Source organism: Haliotis cracherodii, unplaced genomic scaffold (assembly GCF_022045235.1).
Source record: "Haliotis cracherodii isolate W230 unplaced genomic scaffold, xgHalCrac1.p SCAF_14, whole genome shotgun sequence".
Taxonomy (NCBI): Eukaryota; Metazoa; Mollusca; class Gastropoda; order Lepetellida; family Haliotidae; genus Haliotis; species Haliotis cracherodii.
In genome coordinates, this window is record NW_027266269.1 from 21,620,007 (window position 1) to 21,636,763 (window position 16,757).

Sequence of the window (16,757 nt, forward strand, 5' to 3'; positions counted from 1 at the left end):
GTAGTTAGATTTTTATCTTATCAATGTACCAAATACTGCAACCAAAGTTCACAACAATATACAAAATGAACACAATAATGAAAAGAAGCGGGGACTACGTTTATGTGTCCTTTATAAATAAATCGTCATGACAAGTTACATACAAAAGTGGAATTTTGGAATAGCAATTAACTTCTAAAATGTGGAACCGTAACCGAATAAAGCATACAACGAAATATAAAACAACTTTCGGGTGGAGAGAAACTGAGAATTTTGTATGTGGTCTTGCAGCCGGACAATGCTATTTAAACATATATTATACAAAGGTTATTGTCAGCAATACAACTATATAATGGCCGACTGTAAATAATCTAGTCTGGATCAGACGAAATTGAGGTTGATGAAATACGAGAAACGATTCACGCCACCATGGAATGATGACAACAATCAGCAAAGTAACACATTGCCGCCACCTGATCCTCACTTGAGTCAGCTCTCACAATAAACATTGGGTGCTGCGGACCTACATGTATTCTGCCCAATGATTCCCACAGTAATGCAGGCACTGGTAACATTACGCGTGATATCTATATCACAGTCGCAGACAGACAGATCTAAGAAAAATGTTTAGGCTTCTCCTTTCAGAGAAAGAATGAATTCGCTGTGAATTTGAACTGAACGAAATGTTTCAAAAACATTGTCTGCAACAAAAATTCTGGGTTTCCCAGAATATATGGTGGATCCATCGGTGTTCACTCAAAGGCCTCGTCAACCCATCTTTCAAAGGGAGGTCGAACTACTCTTTTCCCTTCAATTGTATAAGATTCGGGTCCTTGAGGGTCATAAAACACACAACCATTGACACGTCCCACAGCAATCTCTATAATGCAGTCTCCATTGTTCGCGTCTTTGGATAATCCTATCTTAAACACATCAATGTCCTGAAGTGAAACCTTTGAATGTTTGTTTCTCTGAACACGCAAATTCTTCTTCAGTGCTTCCATTAGATGAACCTTTATAAGTTCTTGTTGATGCAGAGGAGTGTCATCAAATGTGAGTCCTGCCATAGCAACGAACATACTTCCGCCGCGTTTTTTCTTTGAAAGCGATGTTATATGCTCAGGGACAGAATGGCGAAGCATGGTATCATCCACTAGGACGTTTATCCTGTCCCTCAAAGGTGTTGAAGGACCACTTAGCATGGGAATGGGTCTGGTGTAGCGCAACCTCAAATCTTCCACATTTTGCTGCCAGGAAGAAATACCCTTTAAAGCAGGAACTGTGCTCTCTGTCGTGCGCGAAGAAAACAGGAGACGCCTTATTCTTTCGTTTGAGGCATTTTCGAATTTGCCAGTTGACAAAGACGGGAACTTCGTTTTGTAATCATGCGTAACATACATCTCTGATGGTTGGACGTCTATTCTGAACATATCTTCGTAGTTTCTGAATTGTTGTGTTTTAAATACTTCACATGTAACGCATGTAACCACATCACAGGTGAGTACTGAGTCAGATATTTGGTTAATAAATCTGTTCAGAGAGTCCAACCTGGAACCAGTTGGGTAGTGCTGATGAACTATAAGAACGCCACCAGAATTTCTAAAGGCAGACAGTATCTTAGTGAACTGAAGCTTCGAATCGTCTCTGTTGTAAGGATCAAAATGAATGAAGTGTAGGTTTGGGAGTGCTGACAGCTCATTTTGACAATTCTGAAGCACCTCTGAGCATCTTCTACAGTTATCTGGATAATACATATACAAAGTATCAAATCTACATGTAATGTACATACACCAAACTTAATTCTTTTCTAATAACTACTTCGCCAGACCGCCCCGTGGTAGTCAAGTGGTAGAGCGTCCGCCCGGAGAGCGGATGGTCCGGGTTTCGATCCTCAGCCGCGTCATACCAAATGAGTTAAGAGATGGTACATGTTATTACCCATGGACAAAGACTGGTCGGATCGGAGACTGTACACTATGTCTGAGTGGGGTATTCACGTAAAGCTGCGGCACAGTATCTCAGCACACACACAACAGATCGAGATAGTTACGTAACCTATGTTAAAGTGCCAGCAATTACAAAAAAATATATTAAAACAAAATTATTTTTTTGGAATCAATTTTGCTCTTTCATCATATGTCTTTATTGATTTTTAAGGATTTGTTTCGTTTGTCTGTTTAACTAAAGATGCCGCGACATGAGACGTATAAATGCCGCTTTGAACAGTATTCCAGTTAATGAGGGAGGAACTTATCACTTCGGAGCCACAGCCACGTTTGACTATCATTAATAGTTACATGCATTCTAATACAAAAACAAATAGGCTAAAGGAAGGTCACGGTGATCCGCTACTTTCATTATCAGATTGTGATCACGTGATCATATAACTTATTACTCTATAAGAGTTGTAACATAACAATCCTCAGTGAACGCTACATATTCCCAGTGTCTTTGTTCTTAAATGGAAGTATCTCGACCATTTCAGACCCACATCGAGGATGACATGTTCCAAGTTTCATTGAACTACAGTAGATGCGTCTCTGGTAAACATGCATTGTTTCAGGTTTTGACATGGGCACGTCATGAATACATATTTTCTCGAAAGAATTCCCAAGGTAATCAATATAATAAAACATGATAATAAACATGATAAAGCATCTCCATTAACTACCATAACCATGCAATAATACCAATAACATTTCAGGTTTCCGTTTTCCAGAAACTCTCCGGTAACGTTCCAGGTACCATACCATTTTGGATGCGAAACGTTTGCGGGACGGATACCTTCTTGATACCCCCTAAAATATCAAACATTTGGTTGGAATTTTCATTAAATTAACAAATACTTGAAAAGTACAAAGAAACTGGGGTGGCATCTTCGTGGTTTACAGAAACCAGAAACGCAGCTTTTCATGTTTGGATGTTATAAAGCAGGTCACTAATACCACAGGTCGCAACCATAATACTTACGCAAATGGACTTGTGATACCGGAATTGGTTCACGCTCTACGTCTGAAAAGTCGGTAAAACAACGTATTAGTCATATTTTGATTATTTTAAGGGAAATGATGTTTCATTCATATGAATCTTGTCTACAAGTTTTCTGTAGCACCAAAAATTACATAACTGGTCACTCTGGCGTATCGAATAACAATATCACCCCCAGTATCCTATGTTGCTTTATTACCTAATAGTGCCCGGTTTGTGAATGGCGATTACTATCATTAGGGTGTGTTTCTCTTCATAACCAGTATGACGTATTTGAGCTCCTCATCAAAGAAGAACTTATGTGATTACAATGCTGTTTGTTACAATGCTTTCATAAATACCTGCAGCTGTGGTATATTTTCAAATAGAAAGAATAACATAAGTAAAACATATCTTGTAACACGTCTACAATTGTTTCAAAACCTTGTAAACATAACTAGTAAAATCCTAGATATTTCCTATATTTGTATACTTATCCTGCATTACTCCTTAATGCATATTACTGCTTGTTCTTGACAGAGAAAAGAGCTGTATGAGGGTCTTTGCTTGAAGAAATTGATCCAACTAGCAGAGAGGCCAGCCCATCACGCAGATCCCACGTGACCAAAGGAAGTGACGTCATGGATCCTCACATTACTCTGTAGTCCGAAACATCGGAAGGCATCGTGGAGAGGTAGATCTGCGATGGGTGGGTCCCTCTAGACGCAGTAATGCAGGATAAGTACACAAATATTAAAAAAATATCTAGGATTTTACTAGATATTTTACTTATCCTGCATTACTCCTGAATGCATCTTTATCGGACAGAACCGGAGGTGGGCATACCTTCAGATGTCGACTTTCATCTGTTATTTCCAGACTCTGTTCCCTAGCCAATCCTTGGCTGTGTGGTCGGCATCGCGTGACCACTCCATGTGTGGGAATCTCCCTCAGCCCGTCTTCGGCTGTATGGTCGGCCTGGATGACCATTACATGGAAGGGAAGAGTCAGGTATGCGTTGTGTCCTGGTACTGCGAAGCCTGACAATAACGCTCGGTTAGGTCGAGACTGGAGCACCGAGCCGGATGCAAATGAGGCATGAACCTTCTATTCCAGGGCTTACGCCAGGGGAGGTCGAAAGGCCGGCTCTGGATTTGGAGGCGAGGTCCGTGACATGTAGTAGTAGTGATGGTACACACCCACAACAGATCGAGATAGTTACGTAACCTATGTTAAAGTGCCAGCAATTACAAAACAATATATTAAATCAAAATTATTTTTTTGGAATCAATTTTGCTCTTTCATCATATATCTTTATTGATTTTTAAGGATTTGTTTCGTTTGTCTGTTTAACAAAAGATGCCGCGACATGAGTCGTAAGAGTGAGTGAGTAAGTTGGTATAAATGCCGCTTTGAACAGTATTCCAGCTAATGAGGGAGGAACTTATCACTTCGGAGCCACAGACACGTTTGACTATCATTAATAGTTACATGCATTCTAATACAAAAACAAATAGGCTAAAGGAAGGTCACGGTGATCCACTACTTTCATTTTCAGATTGTGATCACGTGATCATATAACTTATTACTCTATAAGAGTTGTAACATAACAAATATCTAGGATTTTACTAGATATTTTACTTATCCTGCATTACTCCTGAATGCATCTTTATCGGACAGAACCGGAGGTGGGCATACCTTCAGATGTCGACTTTCATCTGTTATTACCAGACTCTGTTCCTTAGCCAATCCTTGGCTGTGTGGTCGGCATCGCGTGACCACTCCATGTGTGGGAATCTCCCTCAGCCCGTCTTCGGCTGTATGGTCGGCCTGGATGACCATTACATGGAAGGGAAGAGTCAGGTATGCGTTGTGTCCTGGTACTGCGAAGCCTGACAATAACGCTCGGTTAGGTCGAGACTGGAGCACCGAGCCGGATGCAAATGAGGCATGAACCTTCTATTCCAGGGCTTACGCCAGGGGAGGTCGAAAGGCCGGCTCTGGACTTGGAGGCGAGGTCCGTGACATGTAGTAGTGGTGACCTGCTGGGCACTACTAACGGACCAAAGTTGTGCATGCCTTGCACATCCTCCAATGCGACGTCTCGCAAGTAGTGTTGGATCGCCAGAAACATCCCTCCATGATGGCGTGTAGAGATCAGTTGCTGTGTAGTGCCATGGTGGAGGCGACCGCCCGGATCTCATGCGGGTTGTTGGAGCGTGGGGGGTCCAATCCAGTTTGAGATTGTTGATGTGCCATAGGCGCTGATCGGCGGACCACAGCCCTGAGACGACCTGTCCCTCCAGGTGTGCGCCCCATCCCTGTAGGGACGCGTCTACGAAGAGGTGTAATGAGGACGTAAGCCCTGTCAAGGAGACGTCGCCCAAGACATTCGATTCCACCGTCCACCACCGGAGATGCTGCTTGAGATGATCCGGGAGGACGATGGATACTGAGGGGTCCTGGCGTCTGATGTAGGGCACAGTTGTAGCTTTCCTCTGTAGGTCATGTCCTGCGCTGAGGTTAGGAGGCCCAGGAGGACTTGCCATTGATGCAGAGTGCGCGGTAGGTGGGGAGCTGGAGTCAGGTGCGCCTGTATGCGTTCCCATCGGTCTCTGGGTACAGAAGAGGTCGAGTTCGAGGTCCGTCTGGAAGAGGGCCCCGATGAACTGAAGGCGCTTGGAGGGTGTCAGCTCTGACTTCCTGAGGTTGATCTTCCACCCCAACTGGTGTAGGAGTGAAGTCCCTGTGGCGGAGTAGAGTGACAGGGTCCCGATGGTCCAGTAGGCAGTCGTCTATGTACGCCTCGAACTGGATGTCCCGGCAGCGATATCTGTCTAGCAGCGCCCTGATGTTCCGGCTCAGTAGCTGCTGCTGTTGGGTTGGGGTATATGTGTCCACAATGGGTGACGACGTCAGTGGCAGGTCGTCTATAAGCGTCAGCTTGTACCCGTGTCGGATGTTGTTGGTGAGGTATGGGTCCCCAAGGATCTCCCAATTCTGCCAGAAGTGAGTCAGTCTCCCACCTACGTGGGTTTCGACAACTTGGACGGCTGGGGGTGGGAGTTCCCAGTCGTGCCTGTCTGGCGGTTACCCTCCTTGGGGACTTCCCTTCCCCTTGCCTCTGCCTCGAGAGGTTGAATCCGGAGGGCGTTGCGTCGTGGTTGGTAGGAGCCAGACTGGGACGCCTTAACAAAGGCTGGCTGTAACACCCTGGCCAGGGCCTTGAGAGCCGTCTCATCACGGGCGAAGACTGAGACCCGGGCGTGTGTCTTGGATATTTGTCCTTTAGAAAGGTCAGAGCCGGACCAAGGTTGACGCGTCTGTAAAAGCGCTGGCGTCGACGGCTGTCTGGCCTGTAAGTGCTGAATATATGGAGGAGGGAGGCGTCTAGCATGGGCGTCTGTGACGTAGCTGGGGGCGCCTGTGGGAGACCGAGCGTCTGTCCGAAGGATAGCATAGGTGCCGTATGGTACTTGAGTGCCACGCCGGGCGTCACGGAGGTCACCGTCGTAAAGAAAGACGCTGTCGTGGTTGTCAAAGTGCTCTGGGTAGATATTACAACTGTTGGGTCCGACATCAAGGTAGCAGTTGAGGTCGGGGGGTGGTCATCCGAGATGACCGATGTGGAAGGCGATGTGCGCCGGTGTTGCCTTGCCTGCTGTGTTCTGCGTTTTTTACACACACGGAGGGACTGTCTGAAAGCTGTGGGTGGAAGCGGTAAACAGCCTTTACATCGGTGACCCTGGAGGCATTGAGATGTACAATTAAGGCACAGGGGTGGGGATCCCACGCCGACATATTACGCCGACACTTTGAGCAGGAGGGCATGATATCTGCAACGAAGCAGTGTAAAATCACAATGCGTCCCCGCCCGATTATGTATGTTATAATTTGTTTATCCCACTGTGTGGTTTATGAAACAAATATTACGACAAACGTAAGACAACATACAACAAAACAAACAATACTTGCGAGGATACGCCAATCGTGGGGTACCTAGCAAAAGAATATAGAACGCAAACCAGCTCACTAACTGCTGGTTACGCAAAATATTCAAGATGGCTACTTGGAGCAACAAGACACCTGGCCAGTAAGTGTCTAATAACGTTATGCACATGTTTATCAAAAATAGACTGTACAACATACAAACCGTAGGCACAACACAAAGACAAAAAACATTAACTCAGATAGCAAACACGTGAGGGTTTGAATCAGTTTTATGTTATATGCATTAAGGAGTAATGCAGGATAAGTAAAAAATATATAACCACCGCAACCATTATGTTCAACCTAAACGCATTTCATGGATATTTATCTTTTGTAAAAGGTTAAATGCGTCGCTGAATGTGTATTAAAACATTTACTTGAGATGTACGTGATGTACAAAGCCTTAACATTAATACATTGTCGTCTTGAGCTCACATGGCAATATGGTGACAAAGTATCCCTTCGCATCCGTTTGCTTTAAGATTTGCCTAAATAGAATATAACACCAGCAAGGTAAATGCTACGAGTTTTCGTCAACTGTCGAGCATATTGTTTTTGGTTACGATGGCTCAACACTTGACTCACTGACTAAAATTTCAGAAGGTTTCCAGTGGGATATGTTAATGATGTATTCAGACGTTTTTTGATGTGTTATTTCAATAAAATATCAAACAAAACCTTCCGAATCCACGATGGGAAGGTTTAATATATATCTCAATCAATATGGTAATAGAACAACTAACAATAACAAACAGAAGCAGATGGCTCAGTTCTGGCTCAAAAGTAGTCTTATAATTACAGTTCATTGATAGCAAAAAGTCCAGACTCATCACTTAGATTCCGGACCTGTGTGAATGAATATCGGTAACATAAATTTGTTGTCAACCGACCCTCGGGGCATATTGTGCGATGTACCTTGTGTGTGAGCCTGTGTAACCATCGCCTGACAGTTCGGGGTACATCACACCATAATTATTACACTTCGAAACGATTCCAATGTTAGGTCAACTTTGCATCCAAAGTAGATATGATGACGACCAATCTTAACGTAAAGACCGTGTGTGTTCCTAATTGAACTTATAAGCAAGTTATGGGTGCCAATTGAACACTTTCAGCATCATTCACCAAGTTTATTACACTTTGCAACTTTTTATTACAAAACGGGTTGTTATGTGCATTTCACTTTGTAATAAGACTCTCAACCCGTTTTGTAATAATTATTACACTTTGAAACGATTCCAATGTTAGGTCAACTTTGCATCCAAAGTAGATATGATGACGACCAATCTTAACGTAAAGACCATTTGTGTTCCTAATTGAACTTATAAGCAAGTTATGGGTGGCAATTGAACACTTTCAGCATCATTCACCAAGTTTATTACACTTTGCAACTTTTTATTACAAAACGGGTTGTTATGTGCATTTCACTTTGTAATAAGACTCTCAACCCGTTTTGTAATAATTATTACACTTTGAAACGATTCCAATGTTAGGTCAACTTTGCATCCAAAGTAGATATGATGACGACCAATCTTAACGTTAGTACCGTTTGTGTTCCTCATTGAACTTATAAGCAAGTTATGGGTGCCAATTGAACACTTTCAGCATCATTCACCAAGTTTATTACACTTTGCAAATTTATTACAAAACGGGTTGCTATGTGAATATCACTTTGTAATAAGACTGTCGACCCATTTTGTAATAACTATTACACTTTGGAACGATTCCAATGTTAGGTCAACTTTGCATCCAAAGTAGATATGATGACGACCAATCTTAACATAATGTGAGTGAGTGAATATGGTTTTACGCCGCTTTTAGCAATATTCCAGCAATATCACGGCGGGGGACACCAGAAATGGGCTTCACACATTGTACCCATGTCAGGAATCGAAACCGGGTCTTCGGCGTGATCTTAACATAAAGACCGTTTGTGTTCCTAATTGAACTTATAAGCAAGTTATGGGTGGCAATTGAACACTTTCAGCATCATTCACCAAGTTTATTACACTTTGCAACTTTATTACAAAACGGGTTGTTATGTGCATTTCACTTTGTAATAAGACTCTCAACCCGTTTTGTAATAATTATTACACTTTGCAACTTTATTACAAAACGGGTTGCAACATTGCTACTAAAGTCTTTGCGGATACCACCTGATGCTAGCCCGAAATGTATCCTGGTATTCAGTGATATCCGCCACGAACCCGGCGGACAGGAACCACCCGTTTTGGTGCCTTGATGTGGTGTCATAGAGTAACAGTTTAAACAATAAGCCACTCCCCGTGATTTCCACTTAAGCGTAATAACTGCTCCCTTAGCAGGGAATTATGGGAACCTCGCGCCGGCTGCTTCCGCCATGAATGTAAACACTCAAGAAGAGTAAATACATGTACATCTTGACTATCCCTCTAATACCGGGTTGTCTTGTTCATTATATGATTGTATGTAGTCTGGGGTTACCACATATATTGGCGACGAGGTCAATTCAGTGCGTTTGTCGTGCCGGCGAGTAGTAACAACGATCTTGGTCAGACCACGTGCGTTCGCCCGGTATTCAAAACAACAATATTCGGCAAAATAGATGAATATGATTCTCAGACTGATGACTGGAATGAATATGTAGAGAGACTTGGACATTATTTTGAAGAAAACGAAATTACAGATCAGGGTAGGAAGCGTGCTATTCTATTGAGTGTGATTTGTTGGAAGTCATACAAGTTAATACCGAACTTGTCAACGCCACAGAAACCTGGCGATCATTCTTATGATACATTAGTACACCTGATGAAGTCACATTTACACCCGAAACCCACTATTATGATGGAAAGGAGGAGGTACAATATGCGTGATAGACAGCCTAATGAAACTGTATCGGCATATGTGGCTGAGCTACGTCGTTTGGCATCGACATGTGAATACACTGATTTAGAGACTCAGTTAAGGGATCGTCTAGTGTGTGGTATCAACAATGAAGCAATGCAAAAAAGACTGTTAACTGAGAAAACATTGGACTTTGCTAAGGCTTACTCCTTGTGTTTAGGAATGGAAATGGCTGCTAAGGAAGTGCATGATATTAAAGGGGGAGATCAGATGCCAAGGCCAGTGCACAAGATTAGAGAGGATAACAGGAGAAATAATGCAGGCAGGAAGTGTGATCGCTGTGGGGGCTCAAATCATGTCAGTAGTCAGTGCTATTACAAAAACGCTGTGTGTAACAATTGTAATAAGGTTGGTCATATCCAGCGTGCTTGTCGCTCTCGAAGCGCCATGAATGATAGATCTTTAGGTCGTGGTCACAGCCGTGGTCGCAGACGCGACAGGGGCCGTGGTCATGGTGGTCGTGGTACCGATTACAAGGACAACAGATCCTCCACTAATCATGCTAATCGTATTGACGATGTACCTCAGGAAGACGAGAACAATGAATATTGACTTTTGAAGGAAGAAACTCAACATGCTCAAAACGGATTGAGTGGTAAGCGACACAGAGTGGAGCCCTATCTCATTGAAGTGTTAGTTAATGGTAAAAAGCTAACTATTCAGTGATCAGTTCAAGTACTTTCCATTCAGTGTGGAATGAGGGTGATGACAGGCCCAAGTTAAGTTAGACCAATGCTATTCTTCGGTCCTACAACCGAGAGAGAATACCAATAGAAGGCACTACAGACGTTCAAGTAAATTATGGAAATCAGTCGGCTACTCTCCCGCTGACAGTGGTGGAAGGTGATGGCGAGAACTTGCTTGGCAGAGATTGGCGTCAGGCCATCAGATTAGATTGGGGGAAAATTTTGAATGTGAGAAATGAAGGGTTACAAGACATTTTGAACTCTTATTCTGATGTGTTCCAAGATGATATAGGGGAATTCAAGGATCAAAAGGTCACTATTGAGATCACCTCAAATGTGCCAAGATTTTATAAGCACAGGAATGTTGCTTATGCTCTTCGTCAGAAAGTTGACGATGAACTTGAACGCCTTGAAAAACAGGGTATTATCAAGCCAGTGCAGTATTCTGATTGGGCTGCTCCAATCGTACCAGTGGTTAAATCCAATGGGAACATACGAATTTGCGGAGACTACAAATTAATTGTCAACAAGGTCGCTCGTACTAATGTTTATCCCATTCCACGGATCGAAGATCTGTTCGCATCTTTGTCAGGTGGAAAGACTTTCACGAAACTGGATTTAAGTCAAGCCTACCCACAGTTAACCATTGACGAGGAGTCGCAAAAGCTCACGACTCATCGTGGCCTCTATCAGTACCAGCGCTTACCCTTTGGCATATCGGCAGCTCCAGCTGTATTCCAGCGAACTATGGAGTGCTTGCTCAAAGACATTCCCCATGTCTGTGTCTACTTGGATGACATTCTTGTCACAGGGGCCTCTGAACAGGAACATTTGGAAAACATGAAGGAAGTCCTATCCAGACTTAGCAAGGCTGGTCTCAGATTGAATGCACAGAAGTGCAAATTCATGGTCGGCTCAGTAGAGTATTTGGGTCACAAAATAGATGCGCAGGGTTTGCATCCCCTTGATGAAAAGGTGAAGGCTATAGTGTCGGCTCCAGCTCCACGCAATGTTGCTGAATTTAAATCCTTCCTTGGACTCGTGCAGTATTATCAGCGTTTCTTGCCTAATCTCGCCACTACCTTGGCGCCCTTGCATCGGCTTCTCAGGAAAGAAGTTACCTGGTCATGGGGAGCTCAACAGAAAAAGCTTTCAACATGGTGAAAGGACATTTGTCTTCTTGTGATCTCTTGACGCATTATGATCCCCATAAGAAACTTGTATTGGCGTGTGATGCATCTCCCTATGGGGTAGGTGCCGTCCTCTCGCATCAGTCTGATGATGGTGTAGAGAAACCAATAGCATTCGCATCCAGGTCTCTGTCGCAAGCAGAGAAGAATTACTCTCAATTGGATCATGAAGCTCTAGCAATTGTCTTCGGAACTAAGAAATTCCATCAGTATATCTATGGGCGTTCCTTTACTCTGTTGTCAGATCACAAACCCCTCGAGAGCATCTTCAGTCGGGACAAGGGCATTTCACAGATGGTACGAGCAGAATTCAACGTTGGGCATTAACCCTCTCTGCATATAACTATACAATTGAGCTCAAGGAACTCAAGGTGAAAACCTGTTCTGTATGTCAACAGTCTTGTCAATTACAAGCCGAGGCTTCGCTTCACTTTTGGGAATGGCCTGAACATCCATGGATTCGTTTGCATTTAGACTATGCCGGACCTTTCCTGGGTAAAATGTTCCTTGTGTGTATTGACGCACATTCTAAATGGTTGGAAGTGTTTCCAGTGAACAGTGCCACATCCACTGCTACAACTGATTGTCTCAGACATATGTTTGCAACTCATGGACTGCCAGACCAAGTGGTCACTGACAATGGCACTTGTTTTACAAGTGAGGTATTCTCTGCCTTTATGAAACGTAATGGCATCACTCATACATGTGTGGCACCGTATCACCCTGCCTCTAATGTGTTAGCAGAACGAGCTGTACAAACCTTTAAATCTGGCATTAAACGTATGACAGGGGGCACATTGGACACAAAACTTGCACGGTTTTTGTTCAGATACAGACTTACCCCGCAGACTACAACGGGGTTATCTCCAGCAGAATTACTTCTTCGAAGAAGACCGAAGTCTCATCTCAATCTTCTTCATCCAGATATGAGCTGTAAAGTTAGGAACAAACAAGAACAGCAAAAGTCAGTACATGATGCACATGCAAAGGACCGTCACTTGCAAGTTGGAGATCTTGTGTATGTTTTAAACTTTCGTCCTGGTGACAAATGGTTGTCAGGAATCATAACAGAGAGAACCGGTCCAGTGTCGTTCCATGTTCGTCTTGACAATGGTGGTGTTGTCAAGCGCCATATTGATCACCTACGTTTGCGCCATGTTCTGACGCATGAAAGCCAACACGATAAAACAGTTCCATCAACACATGAACAATCAGTTCTACCAGAACTACCCGACAAGTTACCTATGTTGCCTGAACCTAGCAACATTCCAGTACTTCCGGGTACCCCTCACCTGCAAGATGAATTTACTTCTACAAGGCCCGAGCCACAGCAGGTCTTACCAGAGACACTATCTCCTACTCAGTCAGATTCTTGTGGTGCGCAAGAATTTCGTCGTTCTTCCAGAATCCGGAAAGCGCAGGATAGACTTAATCTAAGGATTGCTGCTGAGTTATGAACTGTAATGAGAATGTGATGTATTTCACACTATTTGTCACCTAAGTGAACCATCAGTGATTGATAGTTTTGGATCTTGTTATTGGTTCCCTTATTCAGACATAAGCAGATGCATATCCAGTTATCTTTAATCATTAATGCAAGTGCATATTCAGTTAAAGTGTTCCAGTTATTGTGTGACATGAGAGACTCTAAATAACATCTGGAACAATATTGGTTAAATTTCATTTAAAATGTTCCAATGAGATGTGTGAAGAGACACTTTAATGACATCTTCTGGAGCAATTGTCAGTTCTTTCAACATGTGTAGATTCATTATGGTAGTTATGTTTAAAGTGCAACAAAACTATGGGGGAGGAGTGTCATAGAGTAACAGTTTAAACAATAAGCCACTCCCCGTGATTTCCACTTAAGCGTAATAACTGCTCCCTTAGCAGGGAATTATGGGAACCTCGCGCCGGCTGCTTCCGCCATGAATGTAAACACTCAAGAAGAGTAAATACATGTACATCTTGACTATCCCTCTAATACCGGGTTGTCTTGTTTATTATATGATTGTATGTAGTCTGGGGTTACCACATGTGGCTGCTGAATGTGAAATTCAAGATTAAGCTCCCAGTTAAAACACAATCCGTCCACATAATTCTATTTTTGTAAAGGTATGTTTAATGGGAGTAAAGTGTATGTTCCATTACAATAAGACGTTTGGTCTAAACTGAGTCTTCATTTATCTATTAAAAAGCCGGTACCGTGACCAAGTGTTTGTACTGTTCGCTGGTCAACCGAAGGTTCAATTCCCCACTTGAGTACATTATATCAACCCTGTTTCTGACGCCGCCATTGTGATATATCTGGGATTTTGCTAAAAGTGGTGTAAAACCCTACTCAGTCAGTCAGTCAGTCACCATGTATCCTGTGACACTGTGGTATCGATCCTCACATGGGTACAATATATGAAGCCCATTTCTGCTGTCCCTCGGCTTGTTATTTCTGGGATATTGCTAAAGCAATTAAAACCCTACTCAGTCAGACCTATTACGTTGCTCGAAGTGCAAGTTACTGGTTTATTTGGTTCAGACTTAATTTTTAAGGCCGCTGTGATATAGTTGGAATATTGCTGACTGAAGCCTTGAACAGCAAAACAATTTGTTTTACGCTCTTGCATTTGCAACGTTCCGACAGATGTTTATCGAAGGGGCGTGGTTTGCGTCACTCGTATTCTTGGCGGATACCGCCTCATACTTTCTCGAAATACATACTGGTATCAGGTGGTATCAGTGACGAATCCGGCGGACAGAAACCACCCCTTTTGCCACTGTGATATGGCTACTGGATGTGAATTTCAAGATGAAGCTCCTACTTAAAACACAAGCCGTGCACATGATTCTAAGTATGTACAAGTTTATTTAAAGGGACAAAAGTGGATGTCCCATTACAATAACACGGTTTTCTAATCTGACTCTTCATGTATCTAGTCAAGGAACGGTTGGGTGGCCCAGTGGTTGTAGCGTTCGCGGTCATGTCGAAGGTTAATTCCCCACATGGGTATTATTTATGAAGCCGATTTCCTCTGTCCCCCGACTTGATATTTTTGGGATATTGCTAAAAGCAGTGTAAGATACTACTTGGTCAGTTAGTCAGTTAGATGGGTACAATATATGAAGCTCATTTCTGCTGACCCCAGCTATGATATTTCTGGGATATTGCTGAAGCGGAACAAAATCATACTCAGCCAATATCCATGTATTCTGTGACGCTTTGTCATTCCATACTTACCCATGACGCTTGCGGCTGGAAGAAACACATTTTATTACTGTTAATAAACACAATTTCGATTGATCCATGCGTAAACGGACACATGACATGAATAAACATTGTCTCAAAAGAATTCCCAAGGTAATCAAGACGCTGTATTTGATATGATGTCCATGTGATGTTTAATTCTGGCAAAATTTAAAACTTGATAAAAGACATGACAATAAACATAATAAAACACATAATAAACAATAAAACTTCTGGCTGGAAGAAACGAATTATATTACTGTTAATAAACACAAATTCCACTGCTCCATGCGAAAATTGACAAATGAAACCAGTGTACCAGATACAAAATATCACATTTAATACATTAGATAATATAAACTTGAGGAAAGTGTGAAATGTTGGGGAGGGATGCCAGTTACCTATGAATTAAGAATTAACTCAATGGATCGGGTGGTCAGTCTCGGTGAGATGGTTGATTGCGTATCACTGTCCCTCGACAACCTGGGACGTTGCTTGAAGTGCAAGTTACTGGTTTATTTGGTTCAGACTTAATTTTTAAGGCCGCTGTGATATAGTTGGAATATTGCTGACTGAAGCCTTGAACAGCAAAACAATTTGTCTTACGCTCTTGCATTTGCAACGTTCCGACAGATGTTTATCGAAGGGGCGTGGTTTGCGTCACTCGTATTCTTGGCGGATACCGCCTAATACTTTCTCGAAATACATACTGGTATCAGGTGGTATCAGTGACGAATCCGGCGGACAGAAACCACCCCTTTTGCCACTGTGATATGGCTACTGGATGTGAATTTCAAGATGAAGCTCCTACTTAAAACACAAGCCGTGCACATGATTCTAAGTATGTACAAGTTTATTTAAAGGGACAAAAGTGGATGTCCCATTACAATAACACGGTTTTCTAATCTGACTCTTCATGTATGTAGTCAAGGAACGGTTGGGTGGCCCAGTGGTTGTAGCGTTCGCGGTCACGTCGAAGGTTAATTCCCCACATGGGTATTATTTATGAAGCCGATTTCCTCTGTCCCCCGACTTGATATTTTTGGGATATTGCTAAAAGCAGTGTAAGATACTACTTGGTCAGTTAGTCTAACTTTATGCATCCTGTGACACTGTGCCAGTCCACACTTTAGATGGATTCAGCCATGAAGCATAACAACCGAGTTGAAGATAATACAAAGTGAGTTTTCATCAATTAGTTACAGTGAATAAACTGCTCAGGTGTGATAATATAACTTGCTAAATCCTGTGACACTCTGCCATTCCATACTTACAAAGTTTATCCATCGACATTCTTGATTCTGGAAGAAAAGAAGTATCAACTGTTAATAATTACAAAATCGATTGATCTATGCGTTTATGGATGCATGGAATTAGTGTACCAGATACACAAAAGCTTACATTTAAAACAATAGATAACATGGACTTTGGTAAGTATTAAACTGCCTGTAGGGATCTCATGTTCAAGTGAGTGGTCCCTAGTGCCCTATGGTTGTAAAATGATGCAACTCAGAGGATCCGGAGGTGGTGATTTGGTTGATTGCATGTCACTGTACCCCGACAACCTAGAACGTTGCTCGAAATGCCAGTTGCTGCCTTGTATGGTCCACACTCAATAAGTTGTGAACCGCTGCGATATGGTTTGAGTATTGCCGACTGCAGCGTTACAAAGATTACAAATTGTCTTAACTTTACATTGGCAAGGTTCTAAGATATGTGTCGACATAATTGTCAAAAAGTGTGTTGTTTGCGTCGGTCGTATTCTTCGCAAATACCACCTGATACATACCTGAATACACAATTGTATTCTATGATCTATGCGTA

At 42.6% G+C, this 16,757-nt stretch overlaps 1 pseudogene; it reads right to left on the reverse strand.

Annotated features, from left to right (window-relative positions):
• Positions 1-586: 586 nt before the first annotated feature.
• On the reverse strand, positions 587-16,355 carry LOC139461086 (uncharacterized; annotated as a pseudogene).
• Between the last annotated feature and the right edge of the window lie 402 nt (positions 16,356-16,757).